General features: G+C 41.7%; 1 protein-coding gene across 12 annotated transcripts in view; it reads right to left on the reverse strand.

The window, feature by feature from the left end:
• Nucleotides 1-17,166, reverse strand: part of SLC16A7 (solute carrier family 16 member 7) — a 196,631-nt gene extending 179,465 nt beyond the window's left edge. For 7 of the 12 annotated variants that reach the window (XM_086403917.1, XM_086403910.1, XM_086403923.1 and 4 more), the window contains exon 1: nucleotides 17,105-17,166. The gene's annotated coding sequence lies outside the window, so the exon portion shown is untranslated. Of the gene's footprint in view, nucleotides 1-17,099 lie in introns of all 12 variants that reach the window. The other 5 variants (XM_086403922.1, XM_086403912.1, XM_086403908.1 and 2 more) reach the window with 1 other exon arrangement.
• Between the last annotated feature and the right edge of the window lie 2,967 nt (nucleotides 17,167-20,133).

Raw genomic sequence — 20,133 nt, forward strand, 5'->3', positions numbered from 1 at the left:
AGTTCAGTCGCTCAGTCGTGTCCGACTCTTTGCGACTCCATGAATCGCAGCACACCAGGCCTCCCTGTCCATCACCAACTATACTTCAATTTAAAAATATCATGGCACTTCAACTACCTTGTATTATCCTGATGCCTTTTAATAACATAAAGAGCATATCAGAACCACTTTCTTTGATATCATTAATTACTTGATTTCAAAAATGGGTGGTCCATTTCAGGAGCCAAAACAGCCCTTGTAGAAAGTTTTCTCACCCCAATACATTATTTGGGGATATCATATTTGTTTTCAGAATTAATTGATACTCCTTAATAGGATTATTGATCATAATTTTTTCAACTTGAATCTGTGTGTGTGTGTGTTCTCAGTCTCTTAGTTGTGGCCAACTCTTTTGACTCCAAGGACGATAGCCCACCAGGCTCCCCTGCCCATGGAATTTTCCAGGCAGGAATACTGGAGTGGGTTACCATTTCTTACTCCAGAGGATCTTCCTGACCCAGGGATGGAATCTGCATCTCCTGTGTCTCCTGCATCTCCTACACTGGCAGGCAGATTCTTTACCACTGTGCCACCTGGGAGGCCCCTAGACTATTCATACGCGTGTTCCGTTAACAAGGGAGCATTTCCTTTTTTCCCCATCAACTCTGTGCTATAAAATAATATTCAGTATGTGGTATGTTTATGTGCTTAGTTGCTCAATTCTGTCCGACTCTTTGCAACTCCATGGAATGTAGATTGCCAGGCTCCTCTGTCCATAGGGATTCTCCAGTCTAGAATACTGGAGTGGGTTTCAGGGCCCTCATCCAGGGGAACGTCCTAACCCAGGGACCGAACCCAGGTCTCCTGCATTGCAGGTGGATTCTTTACTGTCTGAACCACCAGGAAAGTCCTCAGTAGGTGGTAATAATACCTTATAATTTTCCCAGCCCTTCCTTGATTGGATATCTTTTGCGGGTCAAGGAAGGGACATTTAAATTGCAATGCACAAATTATATTCTATTGTCAATGGCAAAGAAAAGTCCCATTCACATTGTGTGTTAGTGGATAAACAAGACATAGCATTCAATTCAACTGTCTCACATTTTAAAACATGTAGTACCTCAATTATATATTTTGAAGTTTTTCTTCTATGAAAGAAATACATTTTAAAACAATGATGTTGGAATTTCATTACAGCACCGTCTTCAACATGCTACAGTTGAATGCTCCTGTTCCTGTAACAAGGCTATGTAAAGAGCTAAATTGCTTATAGTGGGAAACTTCCTAAGTCCTTTTGAAATGAACTCTGTATAAGATGAATTCTTGCAATGAATTTCAAGTATAATGAAGTTATGGTACTTAAATGAACCAATTATTACTAAGATTTTTTTTAAATGTGACATGAATAGTTTTTCTTATTAAGGTATAATTGGAACTGAATGTACCTATTTTAAAAAGCATAATCAAGTACTCAAAAAAAAGGTTAGAACAATATTCAGATCCCAATTTATTTAAACATAGCCTTAATTAAATAGTGTTATCCATGTCTACTCAATTTCTTGGTACTAGCATTCATCCCAGCATGCACAGTTCACAGAGCTGACATTTTTGAAAGAAGGATTATTCATGCGTGCTACGGTCTGAATGCTTGTGGCCCCCCAAACTCATGATCAAATTTTATGCCCAATGCGATCATTTCAGGAGGTAGGGCCTTTGTGAGGTGTTTAGGTCATGAGGATGGAACCCTCATAAATGGAATTAGTACTCTGATATATACCCTCACAGGGCTTCGCAGCTGGCACTAGTGGTAAAGAACCCATCTGCAGGAGACATAAGGGAAGCAGGTTCAATCCCTGGAAGATCTCCTGGAGGAGGGCACAGCAACCCACTCCAGTATTCTTACCTGGAGAATCACAAGGACAGAGGAGACTGGAGGGCTACCGTCGATGGAGTCGCAAAGAGCTGGACATGACTGAAACCGCACACAGATACAGACCTCACAGGGCTCCAGAATCCTTTCCACAGTGCCAGGACACAACTGAAAGTCTGAAACCCAGAAGCAGACCCTCACCCAATGACACTGGCACCCTGATCTCTGATTTCCAGCTTCTAGAACCCTGAGAAATAAATGTGATGTTTATAAGCTACCCAGTCTATGGTGTTTTGTTACAACAACCCAAATGGACTAAGACAATACGGAAGAGAGACAAAATACAATTTTGCCAACATTTATCTTGTCCTCTTAATTTTTTGTTTGTTTTGTGTTAAAGACTTACAGGTGTGATTTTCATATTTAAAAGCAGGACTCTTTTAAAAAGCAGCACATTCAAGAAGGACAGAATTCTAACTGTTTCTCTATTATCTTCCCCACAATTTCCCTTTTCTATAAAATGTGTGTGCAGAGAGGGAGGAGTCTACCTCTACCTGGGATGACTACATAGAACAGAGGGGAAAATATGGATTTTGGAAATAGAGCTTTGTGGATTTTGGAAATAGAGCTAACCCACCTGACACATCAGATGCTTCCTTTCTTCCTAAATTAGTGAAAACGATACAGGATACCCATGTAACAGGGCTGTTGATGTTGTCAAATAGTGACTTTCTGGATTATGTGAGGTGATATATGTAAGCCCCTGCAGCTATATCTCTGAATATGTGTCTTCTCTTTTTTCTTTTCAAATTCCAAAAATCTAAGTATGTAAATAGTTTGAATGCCAAGAGAAGACCAAAAAAATTACATCTTTCAATTTAGATTTTATAGACCACATCTCAGTATCTCACTGTATAGCTGAGGAGACGTTAGTAGTACTGCTTTAAGACAAAAACTGGTAAAATAAGATGTTTAATAAAATGTGAAATAATTAAAATAGTGCTGTGACCCCATGGACTGTAGCCCGCCAGGCTCCTCTGTCCACGGGATTTCCCAGGCAAGAATACTGGACTGGGTTGCCATTTTCTTTTCCAGGGGATCTTCCCAACCCTGGGATCGAACCTGTATCTCCTTTGCCTCCTTCATTGGCAGGCAGATTCTTTATTGTAGAGCCACTGGGGAAGCCCGATTTAAAACTGATTATATCCTAAAAAAGTTGGAGGGAACATTTACTCTTAAATGAAAGTTACAGATCAAATATGCATAATAATTTTGATCATTGATACTGAAGTATCCCAATGAACAGTAATAATTAGGTTTCTAAGCATTTAGAATGAGATTTTTTAATTGGTAATACAGCTATATAAGTGTATACAGCCTTTTTTGAAATGGTTGAAAACAAATGTACATAATGGGCCCACAAAGGGTAATAGAGTAATAAAACTGTTATTGGTAAAAATAAATTTAAAACAATAAATTTTGCATGCTTCCTATTGAAGTGTTTTTTTTTTCTTTAAATAACTGCGTTACTAAGAAAATTAACAATAAAAAAGGAAAACATTTTTAGATGAGCTTGAGATCTGACATCACTAAATCCTCCAGTAGTAGGCCATTGCTGTGTGTAATTAATGTTCTTCCCCAGGGCACAGTGGCCAGATGACTCTCCAGAGAGATGCTAATGTGGTCCATGGGGGATGGGCTTACATTGTCTTATATCCCCTGAGGTTTCTTCTGAACTGTTCACCTTTTCCTATCTGCTTATTATGCTGTCATATCCATTAGTGATAATGCAAATATTCCTGCAGTATCTGCCACTTTTTAAGTTCAGAAAAAGAAACTGGTACATTGATTGTTTTTGTTCTGAAAGAGGCCATGCTGCTAAGTCGCTTCAGTTGTGTCCGACTCTGTGCGACCCCCATAGACGGCAGCCCACCAGCCTCCCCCGTCCCTGGGATTCTCCAGGCAAGAACACTGGAGTGGGTTGCCATTTCCTTCTCCAATGAATGAAAGTGAAAAGTGAAAGTGAAGTCACTCAGTCGTGTCCGACTCTTTGCGACCCCATGGACTGCAGTCCACCAGGCTCCTCCGTCCATGGGATTTTCCAGGCAAGAGTACTGGAGTGGGGTGCCACTGCCCTCTCTGTGAAAGAGGCCATAGCTTTAGGAAAACACATTCAAGCATTTTATTGCTACATTGAAGACACCAGACAATAAATACCTGGAATTCATATGGTACTAGGAAGGGGCACTACAGAAAAAGGAGGACATTACAAATAACTGAATCTTAAGAGGCAGGGTTAAGAGCTATGCATCTCATTTTACTTAGACTATTCATCTCTCAGCTCTAAAACGTTCCCACTTCTTTCATTGAAGCTTTCTTTGATCACTCCATTACATAGCAAAGTCTCCTTCTGGAATCTTAGAGCAGGGGTCAACAAATACTTTTAGCTAAACTGAAAGATTTTTCTCTAAACTGAAAGTTTTCTCTAAACTGAAAAATATTTTAGGATTAGCAGATTTAATCACAACTATTGAACTCAATCTGCAGCAGGCAATCTGCCACAGACAACACAGAAACCAATGGGCGTGGCTATATTCCAGAAAAAAATTTTATTTATATAAACAGGAAGGAGGCCAGATGCGGCTCAAGGATTATCTGTACTTGGTTAACCAATGTTGTAGACAATCACTGCTCTAACATTTTGACACTCAGTCCTACTTGATTGTTCCTTAACTCCCCACACAGAGAATGTCTCTGAAATTAGTCTCCTTAGGGAGATCAGGAAAGATGACCTAGACATAATCTTTTCGAGTCTTTGTGCAGATTATTTCATGGAGCAATGCTCAATTATTTACTGATTTAAATTGACTTAACATATGCGAGCAAGATCTACTTGCCATTAGCAGCCTGCACTGAAACATCTTCTGAGACATTGACCTTTGGGGTTCTCTAATGGACACCTTCATCTTGCTGAGCCTTTATTCTACCTGCATATATCTTACTTGGTAATAATGAAGAATAGAAATTCTATTTTTAAAAGATCAGACACATAGGAAGGACTTAAATGTTGCTTTAAAAAAAAGTACAACAATAGTTATGTTGACATAGGTTTGTATCTTAGTATGAACAAACATCTCTAAATCCTGATAGCAAATTGCTATTGCTTTTCCCTTTCCCACAGTCTTTAAATGTGTTTATATGTGCTACTACTTCTAAGTAGAAAGTCAGGAATTTCCATCTTAAAACTCCTTTAGGATATATTCCCAGTTGATGTTACTAATTTTGTGTCTATGTGAAAAATTCAGCACTTAAATATTTTTGCAGCATCAATATCAATGTTGAATTCTCTTCCTGTATGTGTTTTGCCAAGAGAACACACTGGTCATAGCAAACACCCTCTTCCAACAACACAAGAGAAGACTCTACACATGGACATCAGCAGATGATCAACACTGAAATCAGATTGATTACATTCTTTGCAGCCAAAGATGGAGAAGCTCTATACAGTCAGCAAAAACAAGACTGGGAGCTGACTGTGGCTCAGATCATGAACTCCTTATTGCCAAATTCAGATTTAAGTTCAAGAAAGTAGGAAAAACCACTAGACCATCCAGGTATGAACTAAATCAAATCCCTTATGATTACATAGTGGAAGTGACAAAGAGATTCAAGGGATTAGATCTGATAAACACAGTGCCTAAGAACTATGGATGCAGGTTCATGACATTGCACAGGAGGCAGTATTCAATACCATCCCCAAGAAAAAGAAATGTAAAAAGACAAAATGGTTGTCTGAGGAGGCCTTCCAAACAGCTATGAAAAGAAGAGAAGCAAAAGGCAAAAGAGAAAAGGAAAGATATGCCCATTTGAATGCAGAGTTCCAAAGAATAGCAAGGAGAAATAAGAAAGCCTTCCTCAGTGACAATGCAAAGAAATGGAAGAAAACAACAGAATGGGAAAGACTAAAGATCTCTTCAAGGAAATTAGAGATAACAAGGGAACTTTTCATGAAAAGATGGGCACAATAAAGGACAGAAATAACCTAACAGAAACAGAAGATATTAAGAAGATGTGGAAAGAATACACAGAGGAACTATACAAAAGAGATGTTCACGATGCAGATAATCACAATGGTGTGATCATTCACCTAGAGTCAGACATCCTGGAATGCAAAGTCAAGTGGGCCTTAGGAAGCATCACTGTGAACAAAGCTGGTGGAGGTGATGGAATTCCAATTGAGCTGTTTCAAATCCTAAAAGATGATGCTGTGAAAGTGCTGCCCTCAGTATGCCAGCAAATCTGGAAAACTCAGCAGGGGCCACAGGACTAGAAAAGGTCAGTTTTCATTCCAGTCTCAAAGAAAGGCAATGCCAATGAATGCTCAAACTACCGCACAATTGCACTCATCTCACATGCTAGTAAAGTAATGCTCAAAATTCTCCATGCCAGGCTTCAACAGTAAGTGAACCGTGAACTTTCAGAAATTCAAACTGGTTTTAGAAAAGGCAGAGGAACTAGAGATCAAATTGCCAATATCTACTGCATCATCAAAAAATCAAGAGAGTTCCAGAAAAACATCATCTACTTTTGCCTTATTGACTATGCCAAAGTCTTTGTGTGGATCACAAAAATCTGTGGAATATTCTGAAAGAGATGGCAATACCAGACCACCTGATCTGTCTCCTGAGAAATCTGCATGCAGGTCAAGAAGCAACAGCTAGAACTGGAGGTGGAACAACAGACAGGTTCCAAATTGGGATAGGAGTATGTCAAGGCTGTGTATTGTCACCCTGCTTATTTAACTTATATGCAAGTACATCATGAGAAATACTGGACTGGATGAAGCACAAGCTGGAATCAAGATTGCCAGGAGAAATATCAATAACCTCAGATATGCAGAAAGTGAAGAACTAAAGAGCCTCTTGATGAAAGTGAAAGAGGAGACTGAAAAAGTTGGCTTAAAACTCAACATTCAGAAAACTAAGATCATGGCACCTGGTCCCATCACTTCATGGCAAATAGATGGGGAAACAGTGGAAACAGTGTCAGACTTTATTTTGGGGGGCTCCAAAATCACTGCAGATGGTGACTGCAGCCATGAGATTAAAAGACGCTTACTCCTTAGAAGGAAAGTTATTACAAACCTAGATAGCATATTAAAAAGCAGAGACGTCACTTTGCCAACAAAGGTCCATCTAGTCAAGGCTATGGTTTTTCTAGTAGTCATGTATGGATGTGAGAGTTGGGCTGTGAAGAAAGCTGAGCACTGAAGAATTGATGCTTTTGAACTGTGGTGTTGGAGAAGACTCTTGAGAGTCCCTTGGACTGCAAGGAGATCCAACCAGTCCATTCTGAAGGAGATCAGCCCTGGGATTTCTTTGGAAGGAATGATGCTAAAGCTGAAACTCCAGTACTTTGGCCACCTCATGCAAAGAGTTGACTCATTGGAAAAGACCCTGATGCTGGGAGGGACTGGGGGCAGGAGGAGAAGGGGACAACAGAGCATGAGATGGCTGGATGTCATCACCAACTCAATGGACATGAATTTAAGTAAACTCTAGGAGTTGGTGATGGACAGGGAGGCCTGGTGTGCTGCGATTCATGGGATTGCAAAGAGTCTGACATGACTGAGCAGCTGAAATGAAATGAACTGATGTGTCAAAACTCAGAGTTTTGTCTATATGTGAAACACCCATATTACTATAAAGTCAATGATTTGTTGTTGTTTGAATTTCCTACTTGGATCAGGCTGTGAAAGTAATATTAAAATTCATAAATACCTGTGCACAGAAGCAGATTTTTCAAGAATAAAGAGGCTCTGCCTCAAAATGCACCAAAAATATTAGTAAAGATAAAAGAATAATAATTGTGATTACTCCTTATGTTATCTGCATTATTTATTTACTCTCCAGCAGCAATCCTGTGATATAGGCTTTATTGTTTCCATTTTTTAAAAATGAGGCAACTGAGGCTCTGAAGATTTACATAGCTTGATTTTGGTTAAACAGCTGAGATGTGGCTAAATCAAAATTCCACCAAGGTCTGTCTATCTATCCACAAAGACTCTGATCCAACATGTGACACAGTGATGGAGAAAAAAGGGAAAGAGAAAAGAGAGACCCACAGACTAAGACAGACTACAGTGAACACGACACTGGAGCTCTGCACAAAGCTGATGGAAAGATATAAATTGCTTAAACTTGCTTTGAAAATAGGTTCCATTATTTGTGTGACTCAAGACTAAAAGGATCTTACTGTTTTATTCACAGCCATCTCTAACATCTAAAACGGTGTCTGGAGCACAGTGGATGAATAAATAGTTGTTATTAAAGGATTACATTCTCTGGCTTGAAATATGTCAGAGGCTTTATTCAAAATCCCATTTCACAGCAGAAGTGACATGTACATATCCATGAGAATTCTCCAGACACCCCTCTGTTCATGCATCCACCGCTGCCCACAGCCTGGCATATCCGCAGGAGTCCCGCCACCCAATGCACACTCCCCCACCCCCCATCATCTTGCTACCTGTGCTAAAGGGATCGAATTCTGGAATTATTGTTTATTCAGTCCCTAATGGCTCCCCACCCTCCCTGAGTCCACAAGTGATAAGAGGTCATTATTTTCTCGAAGCCTTTTAGTTTGGTTCCAGATATTTCCTTTAAAAAGTAAGGAAGTCTTATCATTCTTCCAACTCTGTGTTTTAACAGATCAAGTCCTGTTATCCTTGACTAGTCTTTTTTATTTTTTTTAACATTTCTCAAACTTCCTTCCTCTAGAATCTCTTAAAATCCAGTGCAGAATTGCATATTTTAAAATACTAATATTGAGAAGGTACATTGTGGTTAATAGATTCAGGACCAGATCCCTCCACTGACAAGATGTACAACCTTGGGCAAGATACTTATCCTCTGGCCCTAATTCCCTTACCTGTAAAATAAGGGTCATAATAATGTTTTCTCATAAGGCTTAGAGGATTAAATTAGTTAAAAAGGTGTAAGATGAATATGTAAAATGATGCCTGGCATGTAGAAGTCCTGGATAAAGGCAAGCTATTTTTACTCAAAGTAATCTCTATAGCTTTATGTAAGAGCCACATCTTTAGTCTCTAAATTCACTTATTATACATACACACAAACATACACACAGCATGTTAGGTTCTTTACCTCTTATGGCATTAACCAGCAAAGACAAATAATTTTACTGAGAGGCTAATTTCTAATTGTAAACAGAATTTAAAATGAGTTTCCTTCTTTCTTCCCTTTCAGTGTTTATTCATGTATTCATTCATTATACTCAACCTAATGGGCCACAGAAAGAAAATGTTCAGCTCTGAGGTAACAGTGGGTCCTTCCAAAGGCAGATCTCTCTATATGCCTTTATTTCCCACCTTCTAATTTCATCTGAAAAAAGATGACACTGATGGCCAGTGGGATCATGAGCAAGTGATCAAACATTTATATTCATAAACAACCATTTTCATCCTTCAACTATTTTGTACATAAACTGACTTTCCTAAACTTGAATGCTTCCAGAAACATATCGGCCCTAAAAACAAGCTTAACCAGGTCACATAAAGAAGAGATAAAAAAGTGAATATTTTACATTCATAGAGAAAACATAAGACATGTCAGCTGTCACCACAAATGTACAGGCTGTCAGTCAACCCAGAAAAAGATTTATTTTGTGTGGCGCCAGAAAGCTAAGGACCCTTGGTAGAAGTAAGAAGAATGTAGTCACAACTGGAACTGCCTTTAAAAGAACAGGCTGCCTGAGTACACATTTGTTGTTGTTCAGTAGCTAAGTCGTGTCTGATTCTGACCCCATGTACTGCAGCATGCCAGGCTCATCTGTCCTCTACTGTCCCCTGAAGTTTGCAATACACATACTGAAATCTTAAAAAAGCTTCTTGTACCTATCCAGAGGCTTCAGAGAAAATTTGGATGTGGTGTTTATACCCAGCTTTGAAGGTTGAAGCTTGACATGGAAACAGCAGGAGGTTAGAGCATTTTAAGATGAAAGAACAGCACGGCCAAAAATGGGGAGGCAGGAAACGGAATGAAAATAAATGAGGCACAAGGGACAGTTCAGTTTGACCTGAGGATGGTAGCAGTGGGAGATGAGCCTAGAAAAGATTTTCAGAAATACAGAGATTGAAATGTTGGTCCTTAAACCTAGGTAACGGGAGTCACAAAGTGTTATTAACATATAGGAAAGGGAGGTGTATTTCAGTGCAAGTATCTGGAGGCACGTACAGAATTAACTAGGACATTGGGAAACTATTAGCAAGGAGATCAGCTAAGAGACTAGGATGTGAGTCTAAGTAGTATGTCAAAAGTGCCTGGACTCCGGCAGCATCAGAAAAGAGGACATTGATGAAAGAAATATTTTGAATGTCTTAGCAACTGACTGTAAAATTTAAGGCTGGGGCAGGGGGTGGGGGACTTGAGGTTCTTGTTCTAGATTAGAATACTAACACCAATAAAAGAAGCAGAGCCAACAGAAGGAAAGAAGAGTGTTCAGAAGAGACCTCAGGGTGTTGGCAGTGTCAGCAGCACAGAAGAGGGGAGCTGTCCAGCAGGCATTTGGAAAGTTCTGGCCACAGCTATGTGAAGGTCAGGGTTGAAGATAATGGCTTGAGTGTTACTCCTACTGAGGTCAAAGCACAGTCCAAGAGAGGACAAACTTTGCCAATGGATCAAATTTAGACAAGAGAAGAATTCAAAACAGAAGTTGAGGAGCACATACTTGAGTGAGTAGGTGAAGTGCAAGTCGTTCAATCCTGTCTGACCTTCTGCGCTGGCCAGGCTCCTCTGTCCATTGAATTCTCCATGCAAGAAAATTGAAGTGGGTATCCATTCCCTTCTTCAGGGGATTTTCCTGACCCAGAGATTGAATCCAGCTCTCCTGCATTGCAGGAGCATTCTTTATCATCCGAGTCACAAGGGAAGCCCAAGAGTAGTGGAGTGAGTAGCCTATCCCTTCTCCAGGGGGTCTTCCCAATCCAAGAATCAAACCGGGCATTGTCTCCTGCATTGCAGGCAGATTCTTTACTAGCTGAGCTATGAGATGAAAGGAAAGTCAAAGAGGAAGCCACTAATGAGCAATCAGAGAAGTAGGAGAAACACAAAGAGCACCTAGAAATCAAGAGAAGAGTTTAAGAAGCAGCAGGTGCCAACACTGCCAAAGGCTGTGGATAGTGTGAAGTCAGTGAAGATTTAGAGCCTCAGAGGCCAGTTACAACCTGATTAATACTTAATATATCTTACAAGGAAGAACTCTTTTTATCCTTTGAAGAAAACACAGAAGAATTTCTTATTGGAAGATAGACCGATTTCAAAGATAATTTCCTTAAACATTTTCAATTTGATTTTACTGGCCAATAATTTTCAATCACATATAGTACCTTTCTTCCAAAAAGTATATTCAATGTCAGGGGACACTTTTGGTAATTATGACTAAGGGGAAACTATCAGCATATGGAGGGCAGGGGTCGCAGACACCAAGTGTCCTGCAATAAAAGCGGCATTCCTACACCGTGCAAAAGAGCCCTGCCCAAAATGCCAACACTGTCACCTGTTGAGAAACACTGTTTATCACGGAATGTTGTGGTAGTGGTGGTTTAGTCGCTCAGTTGTGTCTGACTGTTTGCAACACCATAGACTGTAGCCTACCAGGCTCCTCTGTCCAGAGGATTCTCCAGGCAAGAGTACTGGAGTAGGCTGCCATTTCCTTCTCCAGGGTATCCTCCCAACCCAGTAATAAAACTGCGTCTCCTGCCTTACAGGCAGATTCTTTACCAACTGAGCTACAAGGGAAGCCGATCACTGAATGTACCTTTTGTATATTTGAGAAAAACTGACAGAACTTCAGTTTCTGACATTTTAGAGAATCAATTTCAAACACAGACAAATATTATTAATCAGTTCATCCCTTAGAAACTTCTCAAGTGAATGCATGCCTTTTTGCTTTTACTGTTTATTCATGTCTAATCTAGTTCCAAAAGAAATAAATTACTTAGTAGAGTAGCTTCTTATAATTTATAACTTCTATACATTAGCACTAATCAGAAACTGTTTAGGAGTGTGGATGATTAATAATACTACATGTCATTGTGCTATTAAGTATGAAACAGCCAACATTTAATGTAAACACTTTTTAAAAATACCAATATTTGGTACAGACCTTTACTTATCTAAACAAATATTTCTCTGTGTTACCATTCATACTAGATACTTTCATTGAAAATTTTAATTTTTTTTTATTAAGTGCCATGTTTTAATTCCAAACATGACCAAAAATTAATCAGCAGTTCAGATAACTAAACCAAATTATTGTTGTTGTTTAGTTGCTAAGTCGTGTCTGACTCTTTTGCAAATCCATGGTCTGTAGCCCACCAGGCTCCTCTGTCCATGGGATTTCCCAGGCAACAATACCGGAGTGGGTTGCCATTTCTTTCTCCAGGGTATCCCGCCAACCTAGGGAATGAACCCGCATCTCCTGCATTGGCAGACGGATTCTTTACCACTTTACCACTGAGCCACCAGGGAAGCCCTACTAAACCCGATAGCATGTCATTTTCTTGTGGGGCTATCTTAACTGTGCAAAACTTTTAACAAAAATATCTTTACACCAGCATCTTGTAGTTGTTACCCAAATGCCTTGTAAAATTTTCATAAACTTATCTGGAATTTCAATAAAGGTTAATAAAAACAAGTGAATCTTCCACGTAGGTAGATTAGGACCCTGTATTCACCATTCAGGGACCTATTGAGAAAATGAAGCTTTCTCTGTAAGTTTTTAAAAGAAAGTCATATTACTCAAAGATATTTAGTGTATGCAGTTGTTTCTCAACACATTTCCTACATACTTTGATCCAAATAGTTTTGAGAAAGTCAACAATGATGACCTCTCAATGAGAGTTCATTCAATGGCTTATTATGCAATCCAGGACTATCATGCCATCTACTGAGAAACTTTGCTTTTCAAAGGGTTCCCAAAAATCTGTTAAGAAGAATAAGCCAGTGAACTTTACAAAAACCTATTAGTCTTAAGGCCAAATATTTAATACCTGACACTAGCTACCATGTATTTTTTTTTTTAATAAAACATTTATTTACTTGGCTGGCATGTGGGATCTGGTTCCTTGATCAGGGATGGAACCCGGACCCCTGCATTGGGAATGCCAGGGAAGTCCCTGCACCTTTTAAAACAAGAGTTAATGCAAATATGAAAGATTTGGATTTTTTACATTTATTGGAGGCTAACTGCTTTACAATATTGGGGGGGCTTCTGCTATACATCAGTGTGAATCAGAGACCACATATTGAGTTATTTCTATGCTTGTGCTCACACAGTATAAGTAACAAAGGAATCATAAAAAGATCCTCAACTGTCCTGCCCCCAGGGCAGAGTTCCACGAGGAATTCCCTGCCAGACTGAGAGTTGTAGGCAAGAAAAGATGCTCACTCTTCCTTTGTTTCTCCCTCCCTCCTTGCTTCATTTTTTCTATAATCAGTTGTTCAGGACTATCACCTGCCAGGCACTGCATGAGGAAGGAAGAACACGACAGACGAAGTCCCTGCCCTCAATCAGCTTCATGCAGAAAAAGCCATACTACTCAGTGGTTAAAGTCAGACAGCCTACCTGGGGGCTCACTCCCACTCAGCCACTTGCTAGCTGTGCACTTTGCGTCAGTTTCTTAACTCTCTGCGCCTCTTCTGTAAATGTGAGTATCCATAGATCCTCCTCTTAGGATTGTTAAAGTGATAAAAGGAGTAACAGACGGTGCCCAGAACATGGTGAGCATTAGAGAGAAAATGTTATAGTGAATATACTCTTGGGGTACATATACACAATGGAGTATTACTCAGCCATTAAAAAGAATACATTTGAATCAGTTCTAATGAGGTGGATGAAACTGGAGCCTATTATACAGAGTGAAGTAAGCCAGAAGGAAAAACATAAATACAGTATACTAACGCATATATATGGAATTTAGAAAGAGGGTAACAATAACCTGGTGTACGAGACAGCAAAAGAGACACTGATGTATAGAACAGTCTTATGGACTCTGTGGGAGAGGGAGAGGGTGGGAAGATTTGGGAGAATGGCAATGAAACATGTAAAATATCATGTAGGAAATGAGTTGCCAGTCCAGGTTCGATGCAGGATGCTGGATGCTTGGGGCTGGTGCACTAGGACGGCCCAGAGGGACGGTATGGGGAGGGAGGAGGGAGGAGGGGTTCGGGATGGGGAACACATGTATACCTGTGGCGGATTCATTTTGATATTTGGCAAAACTAATACAATTATGTAAAGTTTAAAAATAAAATAAAATAAAATAAATAAATAAATAAAAAAGAAAGAAAAGAAATAAATCCATTAGCAAAGACATTCTTCAGGGAAGGCATGTCCTGCCTTCATAACAACAGAAAATCCTCTGTTACTTGTTTCTACTGGGTCAATGGGCAAATGGATGGGGCTGAACACAGATTTCTGAAGCAAGGTGCCCTTCTCAAATGTGCCTCTTAGCACATCTTACATTTCTTAAAACTGCTACATCCTTTCAAATTCCTTGAGAAACATGCTTCTTCCATTGAGAAGGAAACAAACAGCAAAGAGGACAGAAAGAAGATCAGCCCAGATGACTAGATGTTTTTGTTTTGTTTTTTTGAGAGCAGAATTCCAACCTTATTTATCTTTGTAACCACAGTGCAGTGTCTGGAGTGATTTTAGGGTTTCAAAAATAGCTAGTTGATTTTTGTCAAAATGTATTTTTATAGATTTTACTTTTGGCAGTGCTGGGTTTTTGGTGCTCTCTCTAGTTGCCAGGAGCAGGCGCTACTCTTCAGTGTGGTGTTCAGGCTTCTCATTGCAGTGGCTTCTCTTGTTGAGGAGCAGGGGCTCTAGGTCAAGTGGGCTTCAGTGGTTGCAGCACATGGGCTCAACAGTTGTGGTGCACAGACTCAGTTGCCCTGAGGTATATGGGATCTTCCTGGACCAGGGATCAAATCCGTGTCCCCTGTATTGGAAGGCGGATTCTGGATCACTGGACCACCTTAGCTAGTTTATTTTTCAGGTGTTTTCAGTATACTTTATTCCTCACAATAGCACTTCAGGGTAGATACCACTAATTTCATTGTATGAGTAAGAAAAACTAAGGATAAGACTGTTAAATACTTAGTCTTACAAAAGTGAAGAAGTGAGCTTGAAATCCAGGTCTAACTCTAAAGTTAATTACCTTTTTCCATGTGAATGTCTCAAAAAAAAAAAAGTTTGATAAATGAATATATAATGAAAAGCAATCACAGGAGACTTCTTTTACTTCTGATCCATGATCCAAGAATATAACTCTCCATAAAGGATATTTCTTAAAGTTTCTTTGCCCTTTTTCCCTTCGGGAGGGCGTAAGGCCAAAAATATCAGCTAGATATTATAAAAGACTAAATGCACGTCTACAAATAAACTGAGCATTTATAGGAAGGGGCACTAATTTGGACATTGAGAAACAAGTGTTAAAATTTCCGTTCACTTACCATTATTGAAACAGCCCAAAGGGGAGGGGAGTACATAATTGCAAACTGCTGATGTGAATTTTGCAAAAAAAAAAAACAACTAATTTCTGACTTTATGAGTTGTTACACAACACACTGAGTTGCTTAAGTAATCTTTCCCTTTTACTGAGATCATTCAGTTGCCGGCTGACTTAGATTGCTTTAAACGCAATGTGCTCAGAAGCAGAGAGTGGGGCTAAGATTGCCTCACCAGGGCCATGAAAGGGTCACCTCATTCAACCCTCATCAGTCTCTGCTGCCAGAACCCAGCTCTAATTTTTCAGCCAAGTTCCTCCAAAATGCACACTTCGTACTTGAGATTCCAATGACACAGCACTGTCAAGCCAAGGGTCCGTTGAAAGTCTGCACCCTCCCGAGTTCCCAGTTTGGATTTACCATAAAGCACTGGGTGCCAGGAAAGGGCATTTAGTGCTCACTGTTTCCTTCCGCCCACGCTTTTCAGCTCCACCCTCATCACTGCTGGTGGTTTTACTCCCCTGCTGTGCCCCTTAACAGACCGGAGAAAGAAGATACGACAGGCTAGCTTTACTACTACTACCAGAGGTACTTGTAGAGTAAACCGCACGTTTCCTCTCCTGCGTGTGTTGCGTGTGTAATTTTAACTTCCCTGACGTAGATCACAAATTTCCCTCCTCAGCCCTACCAGGAAAGTGGCCTTGCTCACAATCCCCCCAACCCCCACCCCGCCCTGCCAAGACCAGTCTGCAATTTCGCGGAAGTTAGGGAAAAAAATGGGGTGGAGACAGGAGCCACCCAAGCAGCATCCGCCCGAGAGAGGAGGCAGTTCACACGTGAGCCACCTCACTAGCCTCCTCGCTACCTGGCTGGGCCTGGCACCCCCAGCGTGGCGCCACAGCTCTGCCAGGAAAAACAGCCGGGAGGCGCAGGCCCTCCTCCGCCCGCGTTTAAGTCACGTTCCTTTTCTGTCCCCGGGTGTGTCTCTCCCTTACACACCTTTCTTTCCTTCTGCCTCGCCTCCGCCAGGCTACCTGGGACCCAAAGCATAAAAAACTTTTACGCCACCCCCGACCCCGGTATTTCGTCCCTTCTTCCCAGCCTGAGTGCGACCATCTGCTAAAAGAAGAGGCTCCCTATACATTCTCACCCCCATCCCCACTCCCGCCCAATACCCAGCTTCTCAGTCCCGGCCCACCAGGTATGCTGGCGGGCACGGGGCGAGATGCTGCGGAGAAGCGCCAGGTGGGAACCTGCCAGGGAGACTCGTAGGTCCAAGAAAGAAGTGGCGGGGGGTGGGGGGAGGGTGCGGGGGAACGGCGCCGGGGGAGACTGGGTGCCAGAGCTCCGAGTGCCGGAACCTGGCGGCCGGAAGCGCGCGCGGGCGCGGAGCCCTCTATGCGCTGGACCCCTCGCGACTCCCCTCCCTGACGCGCGCGTGCCCGCAGCCCGCGCCCGACTGCGCCCCCGCAGGTCCCGCGTTGCACTCCGCGCGCTTCGGTGACGCGAGCTCTCCGGCGACCGCTCCGGGGATTTTTGTCTATATAAGGGCTCGCGGGCAAATTTGGCTTTGGAGCGCGTGTCACAGACTGGCCATTATTTTCACACGCTCGTGCCGTTCACCCGGGCAGCTCGGGTGACAGACGCGCGCTCGCCTTCCTCTCCGCCAGCGTCCCCTCCTCCTCCTAGTCCTCGTTTCCTCCCGGGGTGTCACTTACTTTACCTGGTCTCCGGCACTGGGTGGGCGCTGCAGCGGTCCGTCCGCCGCCTGTTCGCCTCGCTATCAAAGGGTGAATGGAATTATTTATTTATTTATGTCCCTGGACGAGTCCTCGCCCGCCGCCGGAGGTGGAGGAGGAGGAGGCAGCGGGGAGGGGAGGCGCGGCGGCTGAGCTCCCTAGTGGATGCCGAGGAGCGCGCGCCTCGACACCAGGGGAGGGACGGGGAGGGAACGGGGATGGGGAGGGCGAGGGCTCCGCGAGGGGGCGGGGGCCGGGGAGGGCGGCGGCGATCCCCCGGGGCTTTGCGGGAACCCGGGGCCGCGGGTGGGCGCCAGCTGCAGCCCAGTGACTCCAGGCCGACTGAGCATGCTCCAGGCAACTGTCAAAGACACTTCGATGGCTCGGAGCGCTGCACTGCAGATTTTACTTTTGACCCTGAGAGAAAGTCATAAGTCTGGTCGAACTGTTGTTCCACATCGGTTGGGACGAGCTTTACTCGAAGTACTTGGCGCACAACCTAGGAGCCGGTGTGTGGTACCTTTGTGTAGGTACCCTGGGCAGTAGGGCAACCTATAGGCAGGGAAAGCCGTACAAAAAGAGAAGAACCTGGCCCAAGGCACGGAAACATAATTCTGAGTCTCCTTGTGAGCTCGCAGTTAAAGTGTTGGGCCATTCTTCAACTGAAGTCTTTTGGGGGGCACAAGAAGAAGGACCACTGCAGTGCTGGAGATTCGGTTCATTCACCGAATCACTCACTCTAAGGGAAAAATAAATTTTACCCCGAGGGTGGAAGAGTAGCACAAAAGGACTTGAAAATGTGAAACATGTGAGAGAAAGTCATTTGTAAATGAATTCGTTTTAGTTTCTCAAGTTATATATATTTATTTATTGGCCACATAGCCTGTGGGGATCTTAGTTCTCTCACGGACGGAACCACGCCCCCGGTGCAGTGGAAGCAGAAGTCTTAATCACTGGACGGATAGGGAAGTCCTTCAAATTATTTAATTCTTCAAAATAGGACTTAGTTATTTGCTACACACACACACACACACACACACACACACACACGCTCTCGCTCACACTCACACTGCTAGGGATAATGGTAAAATCAGTCTTGGTTTGATTTCTTATACCTTTATTTCCTCCCCCTGTCTAGACATGTTTCGGGAGAAGTTGGAAAAAGGAAGTGCTGGAAACGAACATTTACATTGGCTTCCTTTCATTTTTTTAAGGTTGAAGTATTACTTAAAAAGAAAGAATCTGGAAGAATAATCAGGGTCTTGGATTTGAGAAATCATTTTCCAGTTTTTCTGTCAATTACTGACCCTCCCCCTTTCCTGCTCCAAAAAAAAAAGTGAAAGAGATAAAAATGTTGCATTCATCTTAGGTAAAAAATGTAACTTATTAGAAGCTTTTGTTTGTTCTAGAATTAAATCATTTCTAAACCGCCAAGATAATTTAATTGAAATAATTGCAATTTTGAAGCCCAAGGGACAAAGAATCAAAATGGTGTTATGGTAATAATTATAATTACTTATTTATTAAATGTTTATCACTGTCAGACACTGTTCTAGGTACTTACGTGAATTATCCCAATTAATACAATAACACTATTCGATTTGTTGGCTGAAAAAAATACACCACACAGGAGTTGTGAGTTGTTTAATTTGAGGCAAAATGAGGTCTATAGCCTGGAAGCCAACATTTCAGATAGCTTTGAGAAACAGCCCTCAAGAGCCAGGGTGAAGGTCGGTATTTATGTGACTTTGGTGGAGGTGGGGTTACATGCAAACAAGGACATGTTTTTGCAGAAGGTTGCTGCTAGTCACGAGGAGTAGAGGTCACCATGAAGGATTTTAATTCTTTTCTAGATATGAGAAGATGTAAAAACCAGGCTTGTAAAACCTCCTGAAAAATATCTAACTATCTAGAGGCCTTTTCTGGAGAAGGCAATGGCATCCCACTCCGGTACTCTTGCCTGGAAAATCCCATGGATGGAGAAGTCTGGTGGGCTGCAGTCCATGGGGTCACTAAGAGTCGGACACGACTGAGCGACTTCCCTTTCACTTTTCACTTTCATGTATTGGAGAAGGAAATGGCAACCCACTCCAGTGTTCTTGCCTGGAGAATCCCAGGGACAGCGGAGCCTGGTGGGCTGCCATCTATGGGGTTGCACAGACTTGGACACAACTGAAGCAACTTAGCAGCAGCAGCAGCAGAGGCCTTTTCTGCCAGTTTTTTCCAGAGCACAGAGCGCCTCATTTCTGATCTCCACTCTGAACTCCTCTTATGGGTTGTTGAAGGTCAGCAGCTGCAGCAGCTCATGATTTAATCCTGTAGCAATAGATGGCAAGTGCCAATTTGTAGCTGGCAGATTATTCACATTTTACAAGTGGAAACTAAGTAGTTGGCTAAATTCACATTGCCTTGCTTCTACCACAGCTAGTCTGTAGGCTGGAATTTTAGTTTCTGCTAATAGTTTATTTCTATTACAAAATAGTAACAAAGTCAACTTTTTATTGCTATTGGAAGATTTAGGTGAGATGATATGTGAAGTTTATGGAAGATAATATAAGATGAATTAATAACGTTATTAGTAACATCAAAAAGTTTGGAAGACAGTATTGCACACAGAAGGGTAGTTTAGAAACTATGGCAGAAATTCCAGAAAGAACTTTAATTTCAAACAAACAAAAATCTGCAAACTGACACTTGGATAAGATATAATAGACATTCGATAACGATGGAACGTACATTTCATTTTCACAAAAAAAGAATGTTAAATTTTAAAAAGAAACATTAAGACACACATTTCAAGGTCATTTTCTTGAGTGTTCACTGTTGACATTTTTCTAGTTCATTCATTGTTTTTATTTTACTTCAAAGAAGAGAAGGAAAAAGAAAGATCCTATTCACCCTTTTCCTTCTCTCTGATTTTTCTTTTATTGTCCTATATTTCTTTTTCACCCCGTACTTTTCACGGCCTCATATTCTTGGCCTATTTAACTCATTTACAAACTCTTAACCATCA

Source organism: Bos grunniens, chromosome 5 (genome assembly GCF_055505025.1).
Source record: "Bos grunniens cultivar Pamir isolate PY7600 chromosome 5, Bosgru_T2T1.0, whole genome shotgun sequence".
Lineage (NCBI taxonomy): Eukaryota > Metazoa > Chordata > Mammalia > Artiodactyla > Bovidae > Bos > Bos grunniens.